Source organism: Numenius arquata, chromosome 10 (assembly GCF_964106895.1).
Source record: "Numenius arquata chromosome 10, bNumArq3.hap1.1, whole genome shotgun sequence".
In the NCBI taxonomy this organism is placed as follows: domain Eukaryota; kingdom Metazoa; phylum Chordata; class Aves; order Charadriiformes; family Scolopacidae; genus Numenius; species Numenius arquata.
In genome coordinates this window covers 6,433,556-6,452,014 of record NC_133585.1, presented here as the reverse complement: position 1 = coordinate 6,452,014, position 18,459 = coordinate 6,433,556, and positions in this window count along the sequence as shown.

Sequence of the window (18,459 nt, the reverse complement as noted above, 5' to 3'; positions counted from 1 at the left end):
CTAATAGTTGCATTTATATGGCAAGAGGGAAAACGGCTGAACTTGTAAAAAGAAAAAGAAAGCATGAGTTTTTTAAGCAAATCTTTAACATTTCGCATCCAGCTGGCATGGGGCAAGAGTTCGGGTTTTGCAAGCTGATGTGCTCCTTTGGTCTGACATGGTGACACGAGGCAGGATCCAACTCAGACCTTGGGCTCTCTATTACAAGCCACAGAGGCTCTTTTTGGGACCTTCACAAGCCCTTTTAGCTTCCAATCTAGGGAAAATACTCAGAACTTAAAAAGACCATGAAGTCCTCAGGAGCCAATACTGGAGGTCCCAGCCACACGCTGCACCCTGGGGCCGTGGCTATGGACAACATGACCACTGGTGGGACGGAAGGAAGGTAGGTATCCCCTTGCACGTGTGAAGCCAGGGGCACGCTCAGGAGACACTGCCCACTGGTGCCAGACAGAAACATCCTCCTCTTCGGCTTGCAACCCCGGCGCTCCAAATCACACATTGCCCAAACTTCCCTGTTTTAACGGGAAGCCAGAACCCAGTGTCATCGTGTCAGAGCAAAAATGAGCAATGCCTCTAACAAATCCAAAGCAGCAGCTCTGCATTTCGATTACTCTTTTACGCCCAATTGGCCACATTTAATCTTGTGAAGAACTCGAAGCAGATATTTGCTTCAGTGCAATTACAGCCACATACAGAACATTGGCAAATGCAAACAATATAGAATTTCCACTTGACGGCAGATTAATTTGGTGTGATGTTTTCCCTTGAGAGGTCTTAAAGGCTTGCAGTTCTGAAAGTACCCCGCAGTTTGTATTTATAGCACTATGGATGTCGAATAGAAAGAGAAAAGCATATACTTGTTCTGAACTGAAGTTTCTTTTGCCTCCATACATTAAAAAAATTAACTGAGCATAGCACACTTCCACTGCATTTCTCATAATGCAATATGGAAACATGATTTCCCCTCAGAGCCTATAGAGAAATCCAGGTGGTGTTACCACTTTTATAAACATAGTAAGTAAAACACAAGCAATGCTACGGACTAATTTCCTCTCGGGGAACAGAAAGATGGGTCTTCCTTCCAGAAAGGGTCCCATCCTTTGAGACTGGAGTAAGCGGCCAGAAGGGAGTTCATAGCTAATGATGGAAAAATCAGTGAAGTTATAGCTTTCACAGGCCTCTTACTGGCTGCCACAGCAAAGAGATTAGATTTCAGTGAGCATGGTGGTTGAACCACTCTGGCACTTGGGTCTCCTCCATCTCAGTCTGTCTGGGGATCATTTTTTATTGCAGACCATGCTGAAGCTGTTTTGTGAGTAGTCTTTTCAGTTGCCTTACTAACCACTCCCTTCAACTCTCTGTAACTCAGCCTATGCCAAGCCAAATGGCGCTATATTAAAGCACAGGATTATATATGAAACAACAGTCCAAAATCTCCGTGCATCGAGCCCATCAGGACAGGTCATAATTCCCAGCAAGCTGCAGGTCTGGAAATATCTGCGGTTGCAAGGCGGAATTGAAAGTGAACAACTTTTCTCAGAGTGACCGAGTCTAAATTTACCCCAGCTGAGACCCAACAGCCATTGAGGTACTATTTCAGCTGGCCAGGGACGGCGTGGCTTACAGCTGGGAGCAGTGAGTTCGGCTGGAGTTGCAGCCCACCAGGAAAGCCAGGGCACTGGCAAAGCAGGACTGCTGGCTGGATGTCACTGTTACAGGTGTACAGTGGAGGCTTCATCTTCAACCTGGGGGGAAAAAAAAAAAAACAAAACCCAAACGAACAAACAACAAAGAACAAGAGGTCAAAACACTGACCCAAAGACAATAAAGTAGCTTTCCGACTCTTAAGACATAAAATTCCCTTTCTACAAGAGCCTTGGGCTGGTTCCAGCGCTTTGCATTGCTGCAAAGGTCAGACAGTTGGAGGCAGGTCCCCTAGTCTCCTTGCAGTTTCTCCACCCTCCAGCAGATGACAGTACCTGAGCCCACCGTTACCTTCCCTCTACGCCAGGGCTGCAGCATCATGGAGGTGGCCTGGCAGGGGCACAGGGGCAGGCTCAGTAGTTGAGGACAACTAAACAGTCCTAATCTCTGACCCACACATGTTGCACACTGAGATGGGATATTGCCCCTGTACTTAGGTTAGGCAAAAGGTCTCTTAGAATTACAGCTGGAATCAAGACCAATGAGATAAAAACAATAATGGGGGTGGTTCCAGGTATATCTTGTGCTACAATTTTCAGATGCAGATTGTTGGCTCTTCGCAAGCCGCCAGCTTAGCCCAAGCAACAGGGAATAGCTTCTTTACACCAGAGCCCTCCTTGCTAACACCATGGCGTTTGGTCCTGGTGTGGAGCTGCCAACAGAGCCAGGCAGCAGAAGTCCCACTCAGGGGGAACAGCCACCGCAGAGCCAGACAGAGCCACGCTTGCCTGGTGGCTTAGGCTCAAAAGCAACATCAGTTGAGACCACAGGCAGGGTGGAAGTGATCAGAATGGCAGAATGAGACAAATTAATGGACAGAGCAGCGTCTACGCTATCATCTTTTCCATGCCTACTTCTTACCCAGAGCACAGCAAACGCTGAGGTTTATTTAAGAACACCTATCCATTCCATGTGCTTACGAAGGAGAGGCCTCCAGCCCTGTGGTGGAGCTGGTGTACTTCCCACACAGCAAGCCTGGGAGGGAGGATGGGCATCTTAGCCCCTTTTCACAGACAAGGCACCTGGAGTTTGCCTGAACTGCAGCAGGATGTTTGGGGGAAAACACAACAGAATTGCTCTCCAGCCTCCAGAATTGGCACAAAAGCATGAGAATGGTTTTCTCACATAAGATATCTTGCCTTCACCAGCTTTTCCTCCCAGACTTTCAGCAATGACAAATACAGAGAATATTGCTGCGGGCATGTCTGTGCTGCGTTATTTATCCTTTGGATTTACACTTAGGGTTTTATTTGTAAAAGGAAAGTGGGACCATAAATCTGCTCTGCAAAGAGCCAAGGGAAGAGAGGATAGACATTTTCAACAAGTTGCACGGCAGGAGATGCTGCCAAGGACAGGTTTCCCACGGAAAGAAATGCCAGCCAGGATATTGCCCAGGTACACGCCATGTGTGGTGGTGACAGCTAAGAGTGTCAGCCGTTTTCTTGCAGGTGCATTAATTCATGCCTCCTTGGACAGGTAGCTTTGGGGTTGCTGCAGAAAGGATGGCCCTCCTATGGGACCTTCTTAAGTCATAGTTTTTGCCCATTTTCTCTTACCAAAAAATCTGAACTGGGACCAGATTAGGCCACAAAGCTAAAAAACTAAGCATGACCAAGACTAACTTGTCAGGGTTGAGTGACAAGCCACTGGACAAGCCTAAGTTGGCCACGTTCCAGAGTAACCATTTTGTTCATGGACTTCAGCGCACACACGACCACTCTTTGGACACAGTGCCCTAAGTAACACGCAGCACCTATAGCTGAGGATGGAGCCAGGCAGTCTCTCAGGCAGACCCCCTGGTTCTGCGTTACACTGGCCTGTTCCACTGCAGCCAGTGGCTCCCACTTGTGCTTTGACTTCAGCACTGCCCACCAAGGCCAGGTGACTTTCTTTTGCACAACCCCGATGTCCAGATCAGATCTGCCCAGCTCCTGTCAGCCCCTCCAGAACTGCAAAGCCTTGTCAAGTCCACTTGCCAGATGTTGTTCTCCTCCCATTATTTTCCCATGTCTTGTGTTTTCCTGACAACAAGGCTGAGCTATCTGTTACTGTGGAAAGGGGCTTCAAGATAGCGTGTGCTTTGCAAATTTACTTCCCAGTCTGAGATTCAAAGAGTACATGCAGCTCCTGAAGCCAAGTCAAACAGGAATCTAGGGCCCACGAGGCTTTCAACAGTTAAGTTTTCTTTAGGCTACAATTATTTTGCTTAGAAACTAGACCCCTGATCTGTTGCAGGAGGCTGCAGTTTAATAAAGTCAAACAATTTGCTCTTTGCAATGTACTATTTGTGGTACAAGTATCATCGAGTTATACTGCTCCCCCTCACCGCTGCCTCCTGGAACCTCATCTGTTTATATACAGAAAGCACTCTCAGGAAACACTCCTAAAAATACCCAGCAATGTTAGCTGCGGATCTGGCTCTGTCTCTCCTCTTCCTGCTTCTGCCTCCCTAACATCCTTCCATCATCTTCATGCTCAACAACCCCAGCTGTTCAAGCAACCTTAATCCTGTCTCACCCTCTAAAAAACCTTCTCTAAAAACTTCTCCTTCCTCCTCTGCCAGTAGCCATTCTCCACCCTGTCACAGAGCGCCTTCCATGATGCTGCCATGTCATGTCCCATCTTAGTGTTTTCTCACTCGATCACTAAATTACAGCGATGCTCACATCGTCTTTATCAAATCTTTGAGTACACCTACATGGCTCTGCCCGCTTTTCAGACAGTAAGAAGGTGCCAAGTCAGGGCAAAAACCATACCAGAAAAAGAATAACATCTTTTACTTGACTTTATAAAGGGGCATTTGAAGACTGTAAAACAAGATGCAGTACTCTCCACAGCCTAACTTTTGAAACCACTCTCAGGGAAGCTACCCTGGAGACAAAGCATCTCCCAATGGAAATGCCATTGCAAATAAAAATGTTTTCACGCTAGCACAAACAGGAAATCTGCACAGCAAAAATCCAGCCAGCTGACAAAAACATCAGTTATTAAACTTCAGGTAAAATTCAAAAGCAGGTCTGGGATTCAGCTCACACTTCTGACCTGTCTGTTGCCCAAGACGTGGCCAGAGCCTCCCCTCACAAAAAAACCAAAGTCCCTCGTCAAGGGATAGGGTCTTCCAGCTGCTGCAGTCAGATCTGGCTTGATGCCAGTCATCCTCGTCACCACAAAGATCTTCCAGCGCATTCAGTAGGCACCCAGCACAGACCGAGATTCACAGCAGTGCAAAGGATCTCTGATCCTTCAGCCTGTCCACATATCACCAATGGACTTGAAAGTTTATCTTCTGTAGATGCTCACCAGACAGAGCCTAAAAATGAAAGCTCAACAACTCTGCTGTTGTAGCAGACAAGATCTACCCTTGTGGTTATTCCCAGTGTAAAACTCTTCTGAAAGGCAGTTGCTGCTCTACAAAGCCCTTTCTGTGAAAACTAAGCATCTAATTCATCCAATTCCTCCTGTTTCTGTAATAATTATAATTCATCAATTCATCTAATATTAAATATCAACAAGGAAACACTCACAGAAATTTACAACCAAAATGATTTGTCAAAGCCCTTAAGATTGCTTTTGGAAGACCAACAGTTCTTACACAAAAATTCCCCAAACCCAAGAAGCACAGAGCTGCAAGAAGTGAGACAGTGATAATTTTTGCACCAAAAACATTTAGGTTGCTTACAATAAATAAGTAAGTAAATAAGTTCTTTGCAAAAACCCCACCCATCATTGGAAAACCATCAGTCAGCGAAGAGCGAGCAAGGAATTATTTGCTCAGCTCTGGTGACAATTGGCTGTTACTGGAGTTATTCTGACACATTGTTTTGGAGAACATCTGTTTCCACTCTGACTCCTTTAACTTTCAGATGTGAAAAACAAAGGCTCATTTTCATGCCATGTCTCCCATCTTCAGTTGGCAACAGTTGCGTGATTATGAAGTTATTGTTATGCTGGATGATCTGTTTGTCAGTTTATATTTTCCTATCATATCTATTTTTAGCTGCTCATTAGTATTACTTGGAGCCTCTCCTATAAATCTTAAACATTTATAGCACATCTCGACAATTCATCAAATGGAGCCAACCTCCAAGGAAAGGAAACCCAAACCACTTCCCCCTGCTCAGCTGAATGAGATTCAGATCCTTGTCTTTTAAACTTCAAACTCAACGTTTTCCCATCTGCTCTTTATACACAACAGCCCTTTTGCAGCGCACCAATATTTTATTCTCCATTCATAACTTTTTACTTCCCTCCAGAGGTTTCCTGATGCTTTTGGTCTGCTGGACTCATAGAAGACTCGGATTTTGGAGGGTTTCCCCCCGCCACTCCATTGAAGGGGAAAAATAATCATTCAGCAATGAATGGCCACTTTTCATTACTCATTCACAAGAGAGACACAGCAGGATCCCAGGGCTGGACTCAAAGACACTTTTCTTTGCCGTTCTCACAAGGGGAAAACAGCATTTTATCAGAGACTATTCAAACTTAGGATATTTGGAAAATTGAATTTACTTTTTACTCTCTGTTCTTTTCATTGACTTGTATTTCTACTCCTCTGTGTGTGTGTGTGTGTGTGTGTGTGTGTGTGTGTGTGTATAACTATCAATCAGCTGCACAATCTTTGTAGCTACGACCACGCCTGGAGGTACCAGTACACGCGATTTGGCCAGGTCGCCCATGCAGGGAACATTTCTAAAGGGTTCAGTCTATAATGGCCGACGACAAGATGATTTCAAGAAATAATAACCACAAGATGTTGCCTGGCCAAGAGTTTTGCAGAAGAAAAACCTCCACTTGTGAAGAAATGCCCCCCCTACTTTGCCAGGCAGCGCTGGGCTGCTGGGAAAGGCTGTGCAGCAGCTCCCGGCCGGTGGGACCGAATACTGCCACAGGACAGGGGAGATTGCTCTCCTCCTTCTCCTCCTCTTCCTCCTCCTCAGCTCTTCTGGGGAAACTTCTTGCACGCTCTGCACATTTGAAGGCAAAGCAACACATTTCTCAGATGCGACTGTTAATTGTCTGTGCGTAATTAGCTGATACCCAACTGGAACACAACTGATTAAAAGTCAGCCTGGCCATCTTTTTCATTTCCTACATATTTGGATTAATCAAAGGAGACAACATATAACAAGAAATGAAAACCGTACCAAGGAAAACAGTCCTGGCATGCACGTTTGTCTTACAGAGTGGCTTTAATTTAGGCAGCTCACCCGATCAGGCAGAATAGCTGTATGTTGCTTTTCAGGGAGGTGGGAAGTGCTCAGGAGAAGGCAGTAACAGAAAGGAGTATTTAGATCTTTACAACCAAAGTTGCTTTCCATCGATTCACACAATTCTTCAATTCACCTGATGTGTTTTCCTATTATCAGCTGTCGTGGAAGAGTAAAAAAAATAAAAATCTTAGTTTAGACTCAGTTACGCCTCAGTGTGGTTACACCCTGATTTTACCATCCCTAGAAACTCCAGCGAGTCCTCCAGTTTCTAACCCATCCTGCTTCACACCAGACATATGTCAACTTACCTGCACCTCTGCTATCCCAGATCCTTTTGGTCAGATGTCAAGTATCAATGCCATAGCAGTCCATCTGGCCAGTCACTCAAAAGCGTTTCAGCAGACAAATACTAATATATCTTTTTCAGGCTGGTCATGTTGACAACAATCATCCCAAGGCTCAGGAATGCCTGCCTGCCAATAAAGGTGCCATTTTGCTAAAAAATAAAGACATACGTGTTTTGGGCTACTTGGAATAAAACTCCTGGGAGACTAAAAATTGTGTATATTCTAATAGTTATCCCATACAATGTACTGCAAGTGCAATTCTGGAGTGCTGTGATTGTACTGGCAGAATATCACGCCACAGAGTATCAGCTCACAATGTGGAACAGACATTTTGGAAAAAAAAAAAAAAAGCTAACTGTGCAGGCACAATAACTCACGGAGATAAGAGATTGCAGCAGCAAACCCAAGCAAATCCAAGAAAGCACGATCATATCAGGATCCCCTCCCCACCCCAACCACTTTTCCCATGAAAAGAAGTATGCCAAATCCCTTACAATTCTCTCAAATTAAAACATAAGATTAAACTGAAGATTGACACAAACTACAAGGTTCAAATCTTATCCAGATTTCCCTTAGCACTAGACACTTACAGACCTTGGATCTTAGAGTTTATTATGGTAATAGTAACCTTGGACCCAGAATCACAGCTAGACTCAGACACGCATACAAATCACCCCTGTATCTACCTAAGCAAGAACTGTATTTCTGCCAGCCCCAGATGTTCAGAACACCTGTATCACCCCACCACCCCCCTTTCCCAGTGTGAGAATGTCTTTATAAAGCATGGGATTTTATTATTGTTATTATTTGTCTTAAGGTTCATTGTTTTCATTATTTTCTTGACAAGGGCAATAAACTTATATTCCTCCTCCTCCATTTCCCTGCCAAGGAAAGCTGAGATTCTCTGGTAGATTTAGGAGCGTGTACCATGTTATGAGACATGGAAAAATCTATGAGAGCTAGAGTACTGCCACCTGGTATGTCACGGCCACGGCCTAGGGCTAAAGCAGCTGGGACCACATGCTGTTTCATTTACTTGGCTATGCTTTAAAACGAGCAGTGCCAGGGAAGGATGTATACATACATATATATTACGGCCTCATCAACATCCATGACATTGGGACATTTAACAAACCTCTGAGCTCACCAGCAGCTCCAAGCCCTGCTCCGTCAGTTTTGGGAAGGAGCAGCCCTCTGTGAGCCGTCAGTCACGCTAAGATCACTAGTCAGAACTGAGATGATTCCCACCAGAAAGTGGAAATTTGACCAGGCCCTGTGTTATCACATACAAACTGATGGAATAAATCTGTTTCTCAATTTGAAAGGGATCATTTCCTAACAGAGCCATAACCAATCAATTTATTTATTTATTTTAACATCTGGAAAGCTCATATAATAATAGGATTTATACAAGGCTTTAGTCTTTCGAAGGAAGATTTAGCTACATTAGCCCCTAAGATGCCTGGATTGCCCAATTTTGAAGCGATCCTTTTAGCAGCACTGTATACACATACCCAGTTAGGCAGCAAAAGCAGGGAGAAAGTTGCATGTCACTAAAAAGTAAGGGTTACAAGATGACCCACTGCATAGTGCAAAGGAACCCGTTTGTAACAGTGAGAAACATCATTATTTGGTTTTGTAACTAATGGTATAAAAATATTCCACAACATCAAGAAACATAACTGAGAAAACACTGCTAATCCACACTTAATGCTAGAGCGGGATGCAAGAGTCGGTCCCCAGCTGGGACCACAAGGTGTGTGCCAAGCCACCGTCCCTCTCTGCTTGCCTTGAGACCTTCCTCAGATGCTGCTGCTCACCACCATGGGGACAAAGGGATGTTTTGGCCCTGAGAACTGCAGCATAACCACGGGTGGCTAAACAGAGAGAGGAGAAGGAGGCAGGACACAGCAGGGACCGCAGGAGGACAGGCACCCTGAGTCACTCCCGTGAGCCAAAGCTCATCTTGCCCAAAGACCTGAGCTCCCACTAGAGCCTGGTGATGCTTCACACAGGTTGTTTCTCACAAACATTAATACGGGCTTGAGGTTTTTACTGCTCTGTCATGGCTGCCCAAAGGATTTAGAGTTCAGGCTGAAGACTTTTAGTAATTTCTGCCACAGCAGCACAGCAGGGCTCTGGGGACACCGACGGTATTTATAGCAGCCTGAAAATCGTACCTCTTCTCACCAACTGAAACAGTTCCCGGAGCTGAATGCTACAGCTAATTGAGAGAAGACTGTCATATACCATCAGCTAAATTTACTGCTGGTCCTCAAGATCAGGTTGTGCTGACTGCATTGTGACAGCAGTGTCTAAAGGGAGGTCATCTTCATTTCTAAATTTTCCCTCTAGGAACAAGAGTTTCTTCTGCATCTGCACTGCTCGGCTTCTATTTATAGGCTTGAACCCTGTGATGTAATCTTCCTTTTTGTTTCCAAGGAAACAATATTTGATGTATTCCACTTTCAAGTTTTTCTTCCTTGAGGTTTTCCCCCCACCCTGCTCGCTCTCTCCCTCCCTTTTTAAAGAGATAAGTCAATAGGTAAAACCTGTACTTACTTATCTCTGGCACGCAGCATAGTTCTCTCTCTCTCTCTCTCTAAAACCAGGCTTCTTCATATCACTATACAATTCAAGACATTTCAAAAATATGTTTAGCAGCAATTTTATGCACTGTTTATACATATTACTTTTCTGATAGTAAATGAGCTATAATTGCAATAAGCAGCAAATCCTGTTGATAGCTCAATTTTCTCAAAAACTTCAGTTCCATGTCTCAGCCCCAAGCCCTCCCAAGTCCTGGAAACATTTTTTAAAATCCTCTCACTGACCACCCATCCAGCTTTCCCACGGTTTTAGCCCTCAAGCCAGGGCTCCTGACGGCCAGTCCTGTCCCCTGGCACTCCTTTTGTGGTGGCAGGGCATCTCCTGACACCTCTCTGCACGCTCCTCTCTGGCACAGGGCGGTTTTCTCAGGTCTGTTGTGACTGAGCTCATTTTCATTCACATGAAAATCCTCTACATGAACGTTCTTTTAAAACAATTGGCTGTCACTTCACTGTCTGTAAATTAGGAAAATGCAGGGGAATGAATCCATAATTCATACTGAAATCAGCATCTGTAGCAGCTGGAACAAAGTGTGCTGAACGGAATCTTGGAGAAATGCGACTGGTTTGGAGTCTTAATGGAAAAGCAATGGGTCAAGCTAAAAGCTTTCCTTAAAGCCCTCAGTGCTAGCGTGTTTATATGGATGGGTTAAAAGGTGTGGGAGAGACTGGCTGGTTTCACAAAAGGAGATTATTTTAACACTGCATAAAAATTAAAGAGTAGCAACACTCATATTCGCAGCTGATTAATTCTGACTGGGAAACATGCACTCATTTGTCACTCTCCTGCCTTGTGCCTCTGTGATATAAAGCAATAAGTAAGCTCAGCTGATGATCTATGTACAATGAAGTTACAGACAGAATTTTTTTTAGGATTACCCATTTTGGAACATAAACAGGCAGGTAAAATCCCAACCTAAATGAGATGATGTGGACCAAGAACACTCGGTAAGAGTTTGTGTGGTGAAGTGGGAAAAAAAAACCGTGATAAAGCACATGCTGGATATACAGTCAGCAAATATTACAAATTTTGCATTATCAAAGAAACTATCAAAGTGAACGTGGAAATTATCTGTAGCCAACATCTCCCACTTTGGGTCATACGGGTTGTAGACTAACATCCATCTGTTCCTGTGTCAGGTCCAAAAAAGGCCAGGCTCTTTTTTGAGATATCTGATCTTGAATCAGAAGCTCCAAGTCATTCCACAAATCTCTGACTTGGCAACAGCAAGGAACATGGGATGGGAAGACTTACATGATCTAAACCTCTGCCAACATCTCTGGATCCTTTTCAAAAATTCACCACAATTTTTCCTCAAAACCCTAAAATAAGAGTTTCCCACACTGCAATTCTACTTGAAACTGCTCCAGGAAACCACTTCTCTCCTCCTGCCACCTCAAAAGCATTCATAGCCACTTTTCTCCCAGAGGATCACAGTTGTTATCAAGCCTTTGTATCCCCCAGTCCAATCATGACTTAATGACTTGACAACATAGTCTCCTTCCTAGTGGTTACTCGGTCTCCCACACAACCTCAGCAAGAAATCAGATTTGACAGGAAAGGGAACAGCAGCAAGCTTCAAGTGTTTGTGACTAGGTTTTGTTAGTTTATTCCTGAAGTAAAACATTTCTGGTAGCTAAAGCGCAGAGCACATTTCATGGTCTGACAATGCACTGCTTTAGAGATTGTGGTTCTGTAAACAAAGAGCTTTATCAAGTTTGTTTGCTTCGCAAAGACACTCCTTGGCACTGGACAGGTCCAATTGGGTCTCAGTAAATCAAATGCTTATTTGATGTCAGTGAAACTAAGATGCAAGTGCTGTTTTGCTCAAGGTTGTCAGAAAGGTTTTCAGTAATCACTGTCAGCCAGAATAGATGCTCAATTGTTCTTCTTTCCTGCTGCAAGGGGGAAAAAACCAGCAGCTTGCTCTTCCTCAATAATTCCCTCATATTTCATTTTTAATCTCTTAAGCAAATTACAAGTGAAGACCTTTGATGTATGAGCCAGCCAAACTCATTCATTTCTCAGTACTTGCTGGACTAGAGAGGATCTCCCGTTCTTATGCATGTGGATGATAATAACAACTTCAAAGCCCCCAGCCATGCGTTAGCTTTCCCTGATTTCCTTTCTAAGTATGCGTTTCATGGGCCAACTCCAGTTAAGACCCATAAACAGCTGCACTTGAATGCCATCTATTAAGGCAGTCTTGCTATCTCTCATAGTGTAACAACTCTATTTCTACTTCACAGAACTACTCGGTCTGGCTTTTGTATTTTTCCTGAAATGGAGTACCTCATTTCCAGCATTTATGGTGTTCTCAGCTTAAAAGAGTCTGGAACCTGATCAAACTCAGAGCAAAAAGCCATTAAAAAGCATTTGCCCTGAGGTGGTGCAGGGCATTCCTGGTGGATTACAAGGCATTGTTTTGCTGTTGTGGGGTTTTATGACATGAAGTGTACTTGATTACTTCTAGGAGGATGGTAGGTTGTAGCCACATGGTACCACAGGACCAGATGTTCCGAGTACGGCAGAACAGCTGCACCTAAGCAGTGGCTGGGCAAATTTCCCCCAAGCCTGCACAGGAAAAAATGAAAAGGGGACATGCTTCAAACCAGCTAATATTATAAGTTATAGTTATCATCATTATTTAGTCTGTTGAACTCATTATCAGAACATTTGGAGGCAAAGAGCATAGAAGAGTTAAAGAGAATATCAGATAGTCACATAAATAAGAAAAACCACCACCAGAGACAATTTACACTGGAAGAAAAGAAATAGTTTTGGAAAAGCTGTAAAACTTCATGCTCCAGGCTTCCAGCCAAGCTTTATCTAAGGAGGTGGAGTGGGGAGATAAAACAGATTTTCTGTGGGGCAGAAAATTTATCCCGTAAGTGGGGAGCACAGATCTCATGTACTTTCCTTGAAGGCATTTGTTACTGATCAGGGTCAGCGGTACAGACACAGGACTAGGGACACCAGCACGGCAACCCCGGCGTTTCTGTGTCTGCACTCCTAGCAAGCCAGAAGCCTGTACCAAGAGGACAGAAAACATCCATCCAATTTCTGGCTCTCAGCTCTATTTAAGTCTAGATTTGGCACTCAATATACCATGAGATTACTCTGACGTGAAACCTACTCTCAGCATGTCTGGACAAAACTTTCTGATCAGTGTTACATACCAAGTATCTATTATTTTTGTTTATTTTTTAAATCATGCTATGCTCAGGGAATAGGTTGAACCACACATTTCTGGAATCTCTGCAGCAATGTTATTAAGGATATAGAGAAGCAGAAGAAAAAACCTTCTTATCCCAACGGACAGTAAGAGTGGCAGTTTCCCACTGTGTCATCAAGAGAACCTAACGGCAATACTGTGGTATACCAGGGACAAAGCCACCTTAAATTTTGGCAATGCCATTTTCTCTGTAGGGCAGTATAAATACTACAAACAATTTCAAGTGCCTGATTTCTGGATCTCAGGAGCACCTCAGGATGCCTCACCACAGCACTGCATGATGTACTCACTGGTAAATACTCTCTCTGCGTAGGATTTCCCTGGTAGGTGCTCTTCTCGCAGGGCTTCCTCTTAGCACCGACCGAGAAACACGGGGGCAAGGAGTTTGGGGCCCCAGACTCTTTCTTTGGTAAAGGGAGGTTACAAGAAAGCCCTCATCCCTTATTTTCCACATTACTGTGCCTTGGGATCTATAGTCCATTTCAACACAAATCTCCCAGAACGTTTTTTTTCTGCTGACAGTGAGAGAAAAAGCAGAACAGTGAACAAAATGCCTCTCAGAGCCCTGGCCCCAGCCTCCCCCCACAAGCCCAGGGAACCTCCTTCAGGACTGGGGTCCTTCCTTCCTACCCCCCCGGGACCTTCATCCTCAGCCTCAAATACTGTCTTATAAACACAGTGACTACCACTGGGCTATTAGCCCTGTCAGAGATGTAGCAAGAGACACACCAGCCAGTAAGTTTGGCTCCTACCAGGTCAAATCCAAGTTACCTTCCTGACAATACTGCCTAAGAAGGTCATGAAACAGTATTTCTACCTGTTACATGACTTGGACAAACATCAACTGTTATCTACAAGAACACTTGCTTATTGCCTAAAAAAACCCCCAACATAAAAAGTAACGTACCACGAGTCTATCATTTCTGATGAACCTTCCAGTTCCCCCTATTTTCAGAATTGCTCCTAATGTGTTGACTTAAAACCTTCAGAAGCTGAAATCCTTGCCCTGTTAAGCAAAGCTGCCCCTTTGATTTGATTTGCAGAATGGTCTCATAAGTCAACATAATTCTGATTCCGCTGCTGACAGAAGCTCCACAACCGACATCCAGCTGAAATGAAGTAATGAACACAACAGAATGCTCATTAAAGAATCAAAGAAAACTCTGAATATATCGATCAAATATAAGCATACCACCGATATTTTCTGGTAATCCTTAACTAGGAGATGAAGAGAGAAGAACAAACTCAAGCTCAAACGGTAGGTTACACAGGGCAGTAACTGTCCTTTTTGTTTTATGGGTGTGCAACGCCTGCCTCAGCAGAGCCCCAACCCCTGATGGGGGCCACTAAGCCAAACTTCAGTAAAAAGAAAAATTAAACAAGTAATGCCCAGCTAGATGCTCACGCTCGCAAGGTATTGTCAAACAAGTTTTATGCAGTGCCGCTTAAAGGCCAGTTGACTTCAGCAAGAATCAAGGGCACGCAGCATTCTGTGAGGAGGGGGCACAGTCATTCAAAACATTTCTCTCTATCTGCAGTAATCAAAACAAGTTATAGCCAGGCTGCAGCTATATGTCTAGTTTGAAGACTGCTTGTCTGTGCAAGGGAGAACCATCTGGATTTACTTTACGGCTAACTTTAAAATATATATATAAGGTTTCTTAACTTTTGCCAAACAACTGGAAACATAATGGTTTCTGCATGCTGTTAGCATCTCAGTACAGCTGCAAATGTCCATTAGGACAATCTTATATAATTATATACTTACTCTTCCCATGCAATTGTTAAAAATCCAGCTTTTCCAAATAATAGCAAGTTTTGTAGGAAAGAGGAAATCTTCCAGTCTACCAGGTTGGAATGGGGGAGGGAAGTCTTCTAAAGCAGAACTTTACCCAAAGCTTTTATTTTAAACTAACCTAAAAATTTCAAGCCTTAGAAAACAGAGTGTCAGATTTTTCCAACTGTACCTCTCGTGTGGTCTGGCCAGAAATCTATCATTTCTCTCCCTTCTTCTTTTCTTTGCCCAGTGTTTGTGGAAGAAACTCAGTCCTTCTAAGATATTTTTTTTTAAAAAAAAAAAGCTTTGGGTTTTTTCCCCCCTTCCCAGCCCTCCCCCCTGAATGGGACTTTAGCTCTCATCCTTCCCACAGCTCTATACTCTGTGCCACAGAAACTGCCACCTTTGAAGCTGGTCACCAGCATTTTTTTGGGCCAGTCTTGCTCATTCTGCTTGGGCGTCATCCCTTTTCCCACCTAAGCCTTTCGGTCTTCAATCTAGAATATGAGCTCTCCGGGCTAAAAACTGCCTTGCATCTGAACAGTGCCTGGTGCTGTTCTTGGTTGGCCCTTTGACACTTTCAGAATACACATGAAAAATAAAGGGATAATGAATTTTGCCCAGGGTCATGTTCTGGGGCTGGTGCAGTCGCTTTGCTAAGACAGGCACGTGGGGCCAGTGGGTGACCGGTCGCGAGAGCCGACCACCGGCAGCAGGGACCTGTCCGCTGAAGAAGAGCAGGCTGGACACATGCAAGGCTCCGGGAAGGGGGAGGGATCTGCACGTTAAAAGCACCATCACCAGCTCAGCCAAGATTTTCAGAAATTACCAGTAACACAGCAAACATCTGCTTCTAGGAGCCTAAGGCAACTGTTCAACTTTCCAGAGGGCAGGTGCTCACCTCTTCCAAAATAACAGCCTCCCTGCTGTGTTCCCCGTGTGTCCAGGCTCCAAAGCACTCTAAGTCATTGGCCACTCTCAAAACATCTCAGCAGCTAGTATTTTTTTTTTTTACTTAACAAAAGCAAAACTAATGGAAACGCACACAACTGGTCCCAAAAATAGAACATTTTTCCAGGAGTAGAATGATCCCTCACTACACGTTCTTGGGACCCTACAGAGAGAGGGGCACAAGGGCTCGGATTGTTTTGACAGCCAGGCAGACAAACAAATACTTCTGTTTCAGCTTAATATTCCCGGAACTCAAAATGCCAGCCTGAAAAAACACCAGCACAAAACATTGCCATGCCATCAGCCTGACATCAGAAAGACAACCTCGGGGAGTGACAGCCGAACAGGAGCAGCAGACCACTGCACATCCCCACGCCGTGCCACCCGGGGTGCACAGACCTTCCATCCCACACCTTATAGAGCAGCCTCCCCTCGCCAGCGCTGCCCGTCTGCTGTATCATCTTACCCATATTCCCCCACACTGGGTCACCTGCCGGGATAAAAATAAAACAACCGCTGCTAGTTTCTGTTATAGGGGGTCTGTATCTCCTCCTCCACAAAGCTTCTCTGTTATCACTACAGAATTAATTTGCACAACAACCTCCCAAGGTAACTTAGAAGGCACAGCAGGTTTCTAACATCTAAGCTCTTTCTCATTTTAAGAGAAACTATCTGAATAATTGGCAGGGAGGAGCTCGGCTGCTCTGTAACATAGAATCTTGGCCAGAGTGATGCTGTTCACATGGAACAGCAGCAGAGCCAATGCCCAGAACTTGAACTGTGGAACGGTTTGCTATTACTTCACCTCTGTATTGCAGTATTAGCCACGGGCCATGACCCAGTCTGGTCCTGGTCCTTCTGGGATGAACTTTTATCTTTTAAACAGACAAGGGATGACAAAGGTGGTTGAAAGGACTTGAAGTAACATTAGAAATAACTGACATAAGTGAGGAACTTGTGCCCCATTGAAAATTAATGGCACCTACTGTAAGACTTGGATACTTCAAAAAAAGCACTTGGACAATCTGAAACTTTGGTCAAGCGCAGGCATTTGCCTTCACAGAAAACTGTTTCTGTTCTCGTAGGAGATGAAAAAAGTTCCACAGTGGGTAAACATCAACAACTGGCTGCTTTTTGCATGCACTGGGGTGAGAGTAGGGAGCGCTGTGAGCCAGAAAGACAGGCAAGCAGGGCACGCACGTCTGCTCAAAGACATCATTGCGAAGACGGTCATCTCAACAGAAGGGGCAAGGAGGCCCCAAAAGGCAGGTGCAGAGACCAACGGGTTACTTTCCCGGTATCAGACACTTGTCCTGACTGGTGTCTTCGCCTCCTTCCTTCCCCTCCCTCCCTCCCTCCCAGGCAGAAGGCAACAGATCTGAAGAATTTCCCCTGAGAACCATCAATACTCACCTGAGAGCTGGAGCTTCTTATGTCATTGCAAGCCTGGCCCCAGCAGCACCAAAATCCCGTTACTCCTAATGAAGTCGTCCGAGTTGGCAGTGCTGAGGTATGGTTTGCTGCAGAACCAGTGCTTGGGGAGAGGGTATTGTGTACCAGCTCCTCGCTCATGATCACTGATCCCTCCAGCAGACAGCCATGGGCCATGAAGGTCACCACTCCCACACGGGACAGTGCTGGAGTGGAAGAGGTGGGGCTCTGACACCAGGGAACCCAGATTTAATCCTTGATGAATCTGGCCATGGTTTACAACAGAAAGTTTTAGACTTTCTGCACTAGGAAGGCATGGAGCTTTTCAGGAGAACTTTTTAGGAAAGCAGGGATTTTTTCAAAGGTTGGAGAGTGTACGTCCACCTCCTTTTGGCAAGCTGTGCCCATGTCACCAGAGCTGAGCACCACCACATCACTTTGTCAGCAGAGAAAGGCAATTTCAGAAGTCAAGTGGATACTGAGACTAGCAGCGCTGGAGAAAACCAAGACAGTGGGTAGGGGAAGGTAGCTTTCTGGTGGTGCACAGGTATCTGAAGGGCAGCTACAGGAGAGATGGGGAGGGACACTTTATCAGGCAGTGGAGTGATAGGATGAGGGGGAACAGTTTTAAACTCAAAGAGGGGAGATTTGGATCAGATATTGGAAACAAATTCTTTCCTGTGAGGGTGGTGAGACACTGGAACAGGTTGCCCAGAGAAGCTGTGGCTGCCCCCATCCCTGGAGGTGTTCAAGGCCAGGCTGGATGGGGCTTTGAGCAACCTGCTCTAGTGGGAGGTGTCCCTGCCCATGGCAGGGGGGTTGGAACTTGATGATCTTTAAGGTCCCTTCCAACTCTAACCATTCTATGATTCTATGAAGAGATGAGGATCTCATCAGGATGCCACCTCTCCCATTGCCCCTTGTGCCAATGCCAAATCACTTGTGCACAGCATGACAGAAAACAGCAGTGCAATGCTGCTAACCCACATAGCATCAGGCTTGACAAGGGGATAAGAAGATAAAAGATGAGTTTTGTTTTATCATAGTCGACATGCCGGCATCACATTATCTTAGTCATACCCAAGCTAGGTAGCTAAATTGCCAGGTTTAATGTTTCAGGTCACATCAGGGAATAGTTTTGCCAGCAGATGTAAAGATCGTCCTTTGGAGTGGGTAGCACTCAAGGTCAGA